Genomic DNA, 11,598 nt, shown 5'->3' on the forward strand with positions numbered 1-11,598 from the left:
TATCAGAGCAAAGTCAATTTAAAGTTTCATATCACATTCCATGCTCTAATAAGCAAAGGGGCTCCGATTTTATTTAGCGTATTATGTTGCCATTATGGCAACTGAGGAAACGGTAATGTGTGAAATCACTGATATGATCATTTGATAATAATTTGACATAATGAAAGCTGTTGGAAGCCATTCTCAACATGAAATAGCAACAATTAAGCCATCAAATCACTGGCACATAATATACCTATTCAATTTCTGCTTCAAAATGAGGTTAGGCCTTTAATTGTTCTCTCAAATGGCTTATGGAGGGAAATTAAGCACATTTACCAGTAGTCGTGTTTCAGCAAATATGAGTAGAATCATATCGACCTTCGATTCTGTTTTCAACAAACCAAACAAGCCTGAAATATGTTGATAAAATGCACAAATAGCTCACACATAATTTTGTTATGCGTTTTATATAATATAGAGAGCTTTCTGCTTTATCAACAGCTTGCTTACTCCTTGTTAAATTCAGGAATCTGGGATGGGCAGAAAACAAGAACAGGGTAAAAACAACAAACTCCTGAGAAGAACTGACGTGTTAAACTGCCTTTACACAGTTCCTCCATTATGTTACCTTTTTGTAAACTAAATGGGACAAGGTAAGGAGAGGGGGTCGTTTAGAGGGCAGCTTGTGGGTGACAGCTCTTCACACAGACTCCAGGGGCCCTGATCATCCATGTACAGCCATAATAACACAGGACACATTGCCAAAGTCTTAAGGTAGATTGACACAACTCAGGGGACATTTTACACTCCATTCAACCACTGTCTGCAGGTACAGCTTTTTTAAAACAACATATAGCACTTCTATATGACTATAAAATTGAATTTACGCTGCTAATCTCAAGATATTTCCCCCATCTGTGTGAAATGTAGCAGCTAATATCTTTTTTTGCAATCTCCCGAGAAATGCCAGCCATTCCCCTCTCTCTATGATCCACGCAAATAACCTATGTCTGATGTAACGCAGCTGAAAGTCGTATCCGGCCTGTCATCCTGGACCCCGCATGGTGCACGGCGCTGCGGAGTGACAGATACATCTAGAGAAAAAAGCGAGCAGCTTGAGTCACAATCCGCGCTGTCACCTGCAGCTGGCGACCTGCAGAGAAACCTCCAACTGGTGACAAGTCACTGCATATGGTCCCGTCGATGTCAGTGTTTCACTGAGCCTTTCAAGCAACATCGCACAACAAACAAAACACAAAACAGCCAAACCAAGTATGCAGGGGGAGGAGGAAGAGGGGCAGTTTGGGTAATTTCCCTCTTCATTGAACAAGATTAATCAAATCTGATGGAGCCGATAATGGATAACTGAATTCCTCTTTGTCCTACAGATGTGTTGGACCGCGTGCCGCTTACCTCCAGCTGATAGCTTAATTGTCATGAAAATTGATAACCTGCCTCCGTGTCATTTAAGAAATACCACATATTGTGTGTCATTTGCTAAATATTAAACATAATTAGTTAATTTCATGACTACACCCAAATTATTTTTACTCAATTTTAGGCACTAAAATTATATGAGAAACAACTCGAGGAAGTTAAAGTTCAGCATGAACTTTTTAGAACATTCTCAACTCAAGGTCCACTTACTACTGTTGCTCCTTCATGAGCTTTCAACCGTACTGTTTCACGCATCAGGGGATGAATCTGTTTACATGCAAGCTCAGAAGCGGTTGCGATTTAACAATTTTGGGACCCTCTGAGTTAAGCATGACAGTTCATTCTTGACCTGTCAAATGGTATAACAATTATTGTTAAATGGGTGAAGATGACCCTGATGATTCCCCAGAGTCCGAGGTGATGCCTTTAAATCGCTCATTTTATCTGACTCTTACTTCAAAACCCAGACACATCAAGTTTTATTAAGAGAAAAGCAGCAAACTGGAAGTGAAACACACTGGATGTAACAAAACTGTAATAGGGGTTCAATACTAACATTAGCTAATGAGTCATCAAACATATAGCTCACCTCAAAATATGGCCCAATGTTACAAAATTGTTGATTTTCCATTTTGTTTATGTCTACTTCCCCATGAGATTATGTGAGAGGGATAATGTGTGAGCCCAGCTTCAGATGTCATTGTCCCATAACTTTTCAGTTTCTACTCAACCAGTAAGCGATTAAATGACTTTTTTGTCAGATTCCCTATTTTATAGGTTTATGTTTATGTTCCAGGTTGCAGGTTTATATAACCTGCAAACTGGAACACAGCAGCATAACATTATCCTAGTATTTAAGCGCCCCACTCTGAGCACAGGTCAGAGGAAAGCGGTGTGAATAGGGTCAATGACAATATATCTACCCAGCAGAAAATGTTCATAGACGAGGTTTTAAAGTTTTATTCAAGCTTCATTTAGTCACCTTTGCAGACTTCCTTCCTCAACTCTCTGACACATCATCTGACGTTCCCCCAGAAGTTATAGTTACAGGGGGCCAAATGAAATGCACCGTTACATTAAAGTAACTGTGTAACGGAGTAAAAATATGGATTTCCCTGAATTTGAACATTGTTCGAAACATTTGAGAGAATGTAGGTACACAACTCGACAGACTAACTAACAAAGGTACGGTCGTTTTAAGACATTTTAATGAGAAAATGTTACATATCATATCTTTAAAACAACGATGTGACGCAGATGAAAATACAGGAGAGTTCTTGTATTCAGAAGGTGCAGCTGTCTGAAAATAGTAACAAATGAGTGTTTACCGATTCAGCATCGTGAGGGTAGTGACCTCTCTTCACAGAGAGCTAAATCTGTCCAGAGCAAACTATGAACAGATGGAAACAGCAGCACAAAGATAAAGATGCTCAGCAGTTATACGCTGAATAGGGGAGCACTTTCACCTGAAAAGTGGTCTGTGGCCGTGTGTGCGGGTGAGTGTGTCTGAATGCAGTAAGCGCTCTCTATGCGAACATTAAACCCCTCTGTCCTCAGTTCACACTGCAGTACTGGCATCCACTTCTTTGACAGATGTGCTCCTCCCTGAAGCACACTCTACAGTACATCAATGGACTTTATGTGCGATTTTAAGTGTGTATGTGTGTGTCAGAGAGTGATAAAAGATGAAACCCTTTAAAGTCTGTACTTCACAACCTCGTTTTTTCGCTCGCGAAAACTGCAAATCGTGACATCTGTCAGTGAGCTCATAAGACATTATTGAACTGGATTGCAGCCTCGAGGAAGTCGGTGGGATTGGGCTTAGTCTTAAGATCTGTCAGTGTCACTGACCCTTATTGGGGGGCTTGAGGCCAAGTGTGATGTGGCCTTTATTGTGAAAGGACCGCAGTTCCCTTCATAGCCCATTTAAATGACACTTAAAGCACAATGTTTCATATCTTCGACATCTAAGGCTTTCCTCTCGCTGTGAAACGTTTGACTTGATAGATCTGGGTTATGGAAATCGACGAAGTCTGAAGGCGCAAGAACACAGTTGGTGAAGTTTCCTCTGTTGTTTTTCTAGGACATGCACGCTGGACTGAGGCACTTTTCCGAGTGAAGAGTGGGAAAGCGTGAGTGGGAAAACCCTTCACTCACTATTGTCTGTGAGAGAAAAGAGCTTCTTCTGTCATCTCATATTTCATTCATCTTCCTCAGACTGATTCAGACAGACTTCTTACAAGAACTGACGCGTTTTATTTGTGGACATTTCTTTTAACGTGGATGCTGCCAAAACGTCTCTACATGAAAATGAAACCACAAAGCATCTTGTTGAACTCAAATCCTGACAGATTAAACAATCCATTTATATTTCTAGCACCTATACAAGTACCTGAACATCATCTCTGGTTTAATGGACTGTCCTGTCCTTGGATTCTTGCAGAGAACTAGGTTTTACGTTCTTGTCGTGGGGATCTGTTACACACCCAAGGTCAGACAGAGGCACTTTAGCCCGTGGCTGTTGAGTAACCGAATGCTGCGGGGCCAGCAGTGCAGACGGACAGTGATGCGAGGTGAACGCTGCTGAGCGAGGGTTGAAGTGAGCTGAACAGGCTGCTTCGTACTCCACGGGTGTTCTATTGCGCTGATACGGCAGGGGACAAGTCAAGTGCAGATCCAGTTCTGACAGCGGGCCAGACATACAGTACCTGGAGAGGATGAGAGAGGATTGTGACTGTATCGGGCAGGCTTGTATCGTATGTGTACAGATCCATGTTTGATGACAGAGATCCATGTTTGATGACAGAGCCCTTATTTTGGGAAACACACTTTTTTTTCGTTAAGAGTCAGATGAGAAAATTAATACCTCTTTCATGTCTATCCATTAATATTTGATGCTGTAAATAGCAGCCAGTTAGTTTAGCCAAGACTGACTTTGTCCAAAGGAAGCAAAAGACTCCCAACACCTTCAAATGAATCTGAATCATTCGTTGATAGCTATCCTCCAGCTAATGTCAGTACATTCTCTATTTGGGGCACATAAACTACCGAAATCTGAACACGTCATTGCGGTTAACAACTAGTTATCTCTAGGATGCAAAAAAACGTGATGAACATTAGTTTCTGCTGAGGTCAAGCAAGCTATATTCCCCACTGTTTTGAGTCTTTCTGCTGAGCTAACTGGCTGCTGCTATATACCTGGGAAATAATTTTCTAGTGTCTTTAAAGTTGCGCCTGTTCAACACTGTCCATAAACTTTGACTGCCTGTGACCACCGAGCACCAATGACGTCCACCTCCCCTCATCCTGTGGGAGTCCTGCGCTCTGTCGGCTCAAAACACAGTTCTGCTGTCGACTGCAACGGCTTGATCCAGGATGTTGTGGTGGAGACATTTTCTGATTTTCTCTTGCCTGACTCTTATTTCATGCATTTTATTTTCCTTCGACCAGACATTAGCCAGAAGCAGCCTGAAGTCCAACATTGGCTAGCATGGCTCCCCTTCTGGATATCTGTCCTCTCCTCCTGGGGCGGTCCGGGTGGTCTGGCTGAACGGCCGAAAGGTGCCGTGGGCAGTGATCGTCCCAAAAAATCTACTGCTCTTAATCCGAACCCTGCCTCCCCTTCTGTAGTGCCGATGAGAGTAGTTCTCTCATAGGTAATATGTGCTTTAGCAATAAAGCTGAAAAACAAGAGATTAAAACAAAAATATTGCAAGTTTGAAAGAGCTACTCCTAATATATCTTATAAGACACATTTTAGGCTACTCCAAACCCTGATCCTGGCACTGCTTAAGTTTTCTGCAGGCTACACACTCTCAGATATGATCCAAAGATAGATGGGTTTAAGCCTGCAGACGAATTGGAGCACAGAGGAGAGGAGATGAGAGCATCACACAGAGGATCAGACAGACTACGAGGAAGAAAGAACAAGTGTGTGAGGCAGAGAAAGTGACAAAGTGCTGAAACATGTCAAGGATATCACCATCTATCCTTTAATCTCACTTCACACCAACTCCACCAGCTGTTTTCTGCAGAAGAAATTTCTGCTGCACAGAGATGCTGTTCCAGTTCCTAAACTGAGGCACGAGAAACATGGCAGAGTCATCCTCAGCCTGGCACAGACACAAATGGATGGCTCTAATCATGGTAATCGTGCTGCAGGTTGTAGTCGACAGTAATTAGCCATTTGTTTCCAATCACCAGGTCGTCATTTCAAGCGCCACAAGCTTCCTGAAAAGAGTTCTTCAGAGCAGGATGCAACCTCTACACAAAGATGAAATAATTGCCGTTCGATCGCACCATGTGATTCACACTGAGTGGCAATGAAAAACTAAGAACATTTGCAATAGTGCTTAGCATAAGCATAAGCAGAATCATCATGATGATGATGATGATGATGACAGTGATTGTATAATCCAATCTAGCTTGCTCCTCCTATCGATGAATAATACATGTTATTATCGACGCAGAGAATGAATGGGGTTGACACCGATGCTGACTAATGCGAGTCAGGGAAGGGCGCAGAGGTAAGTCTCTCAAAAGCTTTGCGACATCACCCTCCTTTCTTCTGAGCGGTTTTGGATTTCCACTTCACGGCCCATTTACTCTTCCCTGGATGTGAGCCAGAATCAGCTCGTGTCATTTGGAGCATCAGAGCAGTGGGTGTATTGAATAAGGGAAATGGGAGTCCCAGTGGACCTTCTGTCATAGCTACAGGCCTGTGCATAGCAGTGAATAAAAATATCTGCCCTTTGGTTGCTTGTTCTTGAAATGGTTGTACGGGTCATGACCATAGCAGAGAAAGTTTGGTAGCTCTGAACTAAGAGCATTACTTATAGACACACCAAGTTAAACTGAAGACCATCTTGTGATGGACAACATATACATACATTTTGCAGAAATATTTCCTCATTTGATAAAATGAATGTGCGTTACAAGAGAGGCAAATACGGATGTGGTCCAAACAAGTGCCCTTGCTTGGACCACACCCACCTTCAACTGGGCCTTTATTTCGATTGCAACTACACACCTGTAAAGTTTTGTGACTGTGCCTTGCGCTGTTGTAATGCTATTGCTATCACATCCATGGACAGACATATAAACACCTGGCAAAGTAACCCCAAACTCTTCTCTGGTAGTTCCCACTGCTTTAGTCATTTCCATGATCACATGTTGCCATGATGACACACACAGACTCACAAGGTGAAAACACTACCAGCCACACTGTTATGACTGGTAATAACAACAAGTCTAGCAGTCATGCTAGCAGCTTTATGAGGCATGCTAAGATGCACGCTAACATATTCAGAATGACAATGCTAAGGTACTGATGTATTGGTACAGGTAGCCTATAATGTCCACCACCATGCACACACACTTGCTAATTGATGCTAAAGTGCATGAGGATGATGGGATTGTTATTAGTTCTGCAGGTATTTGGTCAAAAAACAAAGTATTGGACTGAACAGTATTTTCGTTGTATTTGATGAAAAGTCAAAGGATCATATTTTTTTCAAATTCATATGGACGGGGATGTGAAAAACATTACTACTCAAAACAACAAATATCGGCCTCACGGTGGCGTTGAATAACAGTTGACCAAAGTCAGGGTTCATCCTCTGCTGATCATTACAACAAAATGTCTGTCTGTCTGCACAAAATGTTTTGCTAATCATTCCAGTGCTTGTATGACCAATCAAAATATAGGCACATACACAGTGGTATTTAGCTTATTCACCACTTATTATACAAATACTATATACAAATACTGTAGGCTTATGATGTTGAGTGGTTGTGGCACAGAAGCAGGGGTGGGCTGCCATGCACTGCTGTGATCTGCTCTTTGCATTTGGAGTTTATGATGATTCAACTTCTTCAGCCTGCTAAAGAGAGACCATTTCTGCTATTTCAAGCTACAGCCTGCTCTGTTTAGCTGTATGATGAGATTATACGAGGTGGATAAAGGATGGCAGCATCCTGTGATGCACAGTACAGGCTGGTATCAGAGGTAGATGGTGGCCATGGCGATGGCGAGTTGCACCCCTCTGCCACAATTCAAAATACTGATGTTGGGCGGGCAGCAATCACTCACTATCTGAAAGCAAATTTAACAATAAATCTTCTATGATTTCAAACTTGGACATCTGGAAAAATGATTTTGTAAAGGAGTTGTGGTGACTTCACTGCCTGAGGCACGACTGCTGAGTGGAACAGCTCCAGCACATAGAAGTCTATCTCCTTGCTACCTTAAGGTTACACCGAGGTGTGCGATTATAGACTTTTACTCTAGGCAGCACTGAAAAGGGAAAACAGACCTCATAATGTCATTTGATCCTGTGTGGAAGCCTCAAGTGCCTTCCACGGGTAATTTCAACATGACACGAGCTTATAAAGGCAATTTACTGTTGTTTTTCACTCAGCTTTATTAAGTTTTGTGTCCCAGGACTTGGCTGTTAGCTTAGACAGCTTTAGGTTATTGTGCACATAAAAACAATGCAGGAAGTTGTCACCAGAGTACAAAGCACATATTAGAGTTTGTCGTTATCTGAAATGGGTTTTATGTTGCCACAGTTGTCTTAACTGAGATAAATGGAACAAGAATTTATTGAACAGAGATACAAGCACAGCTATATTACTGAGTCTTTTAATCCTGTTATTTTTGACTGCAGATGAAACATTGGGATTGTAATACGACAGCGACCATGAGGCTGCAATCATTGTTAGAGATGGCCAGTACCTACATCTCTTCAGCTGATAAATGACCAGCAGTGATTAAGCTTATAATAACGGCTATTCTGGGTCTGCTGCTGCTGCTTCTGATTTTGACCTCCCCTCTGCAGGACCGGGGCACGCAGGGACACGAGGGTTGCCATGAGTCTCATTTCTTCCACGATGGTTGAAAACAAACAGTCACACCTGAAATACGACTTAGATCAGAGATGATGTGTACTGTAACATCCCTGGCTGAAGGGAGAGCTGTTAACAAGTTATTTGTGAGTCAGTAAAAATGTTTGAAATGAAGAATCACAGATTCCTTATCCAATATTAAATTACATAACACTTTTAATACAAATGCGATGAAATAATAATACAAAATAACAAGAAATTACCCCAACAGAATAAATATCTGAATGAAAAGACTAATACTAGACTTGAGGGGTGCAACAGCTCAATGCAAAAGGGGGTGGGGTGTTCATGCAAATGGCCTACTTATTCCACATAAAAGCGCTGCAATAAATAAAACAGATGGGGTAAGCACAAGGGCACACTTAAGGTGAAGGACCACTTGATAAGATAAGTTGAGATAATCTTTTATTAATCCCACAGCAGGGAAATTTACAGTGTTACATCAGCAAAGGGTATAGTGCAATAATAAGAAACATCAGTAAACTAGAGATGCTGTCACAGCTGGGACAAAGCAAATGCAACAATCAGCAAAATAAATAAGCAAGAGGTTTGTATCTGGATGCACACCCCTATAGCTTAGCCATCGTTGTCATTTACTTTCACCTTCACTTGGTCGAGGGGGCATCCCAGGACAGAAACAGCATGCCTAATTCTGAAAAAGAGAAAATCAACCGGGAGAGATACTTGGTACTGTATATAAATAATGTACGCCGGGCACTTTTAAAGGTCATGTCGTATGTTCCACTGGCAGTAAAATATGCACCGCGTATCAGCGGCGATGTGTAAATGAAGTCTAAAGACACCTGACAAAGCTTTCAACACTTGAAACCATGCAACACTATGCAAGACCTTCAGAAGCCCAACCTGTGTAAGTTATCCCAAGGAGCTACCTTGGCTTTATTCTCTGATCGCTCAGCTCGGGAGCTTCCTGCAACTTCGACCAATTAGCACACAGCACCGCAGGAAAGTGAATCTCATCAATAAACCATTGCACATTATTTAGGATGGAAATTAAATATTCATGCTTGAGACTCCTGAAAAGACAAGTATGGCACCATCAAAGTGCACTTTATGAATTAGACTTGGTTCATCCTCAAACTTTTGAAGAGATGTCACTTTTAATATTTACTCAATGGCCCAGCTGTGTGAGGCCACGCTTCTGACAGCCAGTGCATCAGGAGTTCTCAGCAGTCGGGGAGGCCATCTGTGTTTATTTTCCATTAGGAGTGCCTCTCTCATCTCTCCTCTCTCATCTCTCTCTTCATTAAGGATACACTTTACGTTATATGTATCAATTTATTATTCATATATTGAAATGGGACCATCTCACTGATGAACAGCAAGGGACCTCACTGTACTCTCTGATTTATACCAGCATTCCCATACACATATCCGCAACAAAGCCGAGCAGCGCTTCTGATTCATAACTGCTCGCATCATCTAAACAAACTGGTAACGCTCAACCAATATGGAAATAGTTGCTTCGGGCACAACACAGCATGAGTTACCCGAACGGGGAATTCAGCAGAGCTTGTGTGATTTAATGCCAAATTCATAAGATAAGGTGTGTATGTGAGAGCAGCTCATTTGCTGGTGTATGGTGGGATGCTAAACTGTGTGTGCGGAGGATGCAGGACCACATGATGGGCCCTGGCTGCACGCCCAAAATACACACCTTTACAGAGAGTCGGGGTGTTGCTGGGTAAACGGCCCGCAGGCGCTCCTGACAGACATCTCACCCAATTAGCATCCGGCACCTTCCCTTCTGCTTTGGGCAACAAGCACTATTTTAATGTAGCACAATTTTTGTCAAGAACAAGCAGGGTGACTATTGTCTATTCAAGCACGTCGAGGCATGCCCTCCGAAAAACACACACACACACACACAAGCACACAAACACTCACAGTGTGGAGATATTTTGGGTGAATCTCATTGACAGTCTGGGGAATTTGAATGTAATGAGAACACAGACAAAGGTCCAATCACATTACATCCCTTGATGTGACCCTACCACTGAGCCCTACACCTCTATTTTGCACGTTGACGTATTTCAGTATTGCGTTTCCCCCTTTGATGGCACATGATGCCGGAAATTTAAGTCCAGCAATGATGTTGTTTCTGCTCCTCTGTGTCAGTGCAGCCTGGCAGGGTATGAGCACAGGTTGCAAAATATTAGCCAATAAAGCACCGCTAGTGGCCATGTAATGATGTTGTTCTTTGTTATTTGACTCATAGCATGAAGTTATGAAGGAATTCCAGGTGTTTATGCTTTTCTGTGTCCATTAGATAAATACCAAATGGCAATGTGATAAATAATACCAGGATTGCCACAGTAACGCAAGATAAATCACCACAGCTGAAGAAGTCATCTTGAAAATGTTACGCAAAACGCCATCAACAACCACGGATGATGTACGAGGGACTTGAAGGGTTGTCCCATTTCATTTGGGGAGATTTCAACCACCACCCCTCCAACTCTGATCTCGGGGACAAGGGGGCACTCAAAAACAAAGGGTAAAAATTGGAAATGGGATGGAGCCAAAATGTTGTCGTCTCTGGTACAATTGATTAGACTAACAATGCCAATATTGAAGATGGATTAAATCCAAGGTGGCTAAAGTCTTGTCAAAGACTTTCAATGGTCTGTTGGTGTGTGAGGAGGAGGACAGGAGCTTTTGACGGGCCACGGCCAAAGTGTCAAGGACAGGTCTCCTCAGGTGTGCCTGGCAGCAGTCCTCACAGCTTTCAAGCTTCTGAAGGCTATGAAAAGATGCATGCGTCACCCCTCCACTACAGCCATTCACAGGCAATGGTGGTGGTGCCCACGCGTGACAAAACCATCTGTTTAGGAAGGTTAAAAGTCAAATAAGTTTCGACAGTGATCTATATGGGTTAATTTCACTGCTGTGGATCATTATGGCGACTTTACTGTTATACTTCAGTCTTCAGTCAAAGCATACATATCTTACACAAGTTTTTGGTTTGATTACCTATCTTCCTGGAATCCAGTGAACAGCTACAGTGACAGTTGATGTAGATCCATATGGCTACAGTATGTATCATTTGAAAGGTGTGACCAACCTTTAGACTGTGATCACCTGACTCTGCAGCTCCCCTCAGTTTCACAGAGCTTTATAGCGTCTTTCACTTTTGTCTTTGGTTCACTGTCATTAACTTTTTTTTTTCCAGATGCACTCAGCTTTTCTTTTTTTTTTCAGCTAATAAGCTCTGAAAAGCCTACTGTATGCTACATGCCCAACATCAAACAGACA

This window comes from Pagrus pagrus (genome assembly GCF_965226575.1).
Source record: "Pagrus pagrus genome assembly, chromosome: 18".
NCBI lineage: Eukaryota > Metazoa > Chordata > Actinopteri > Spariformes > Sparidae > Pagrus > Pagrus pagrus.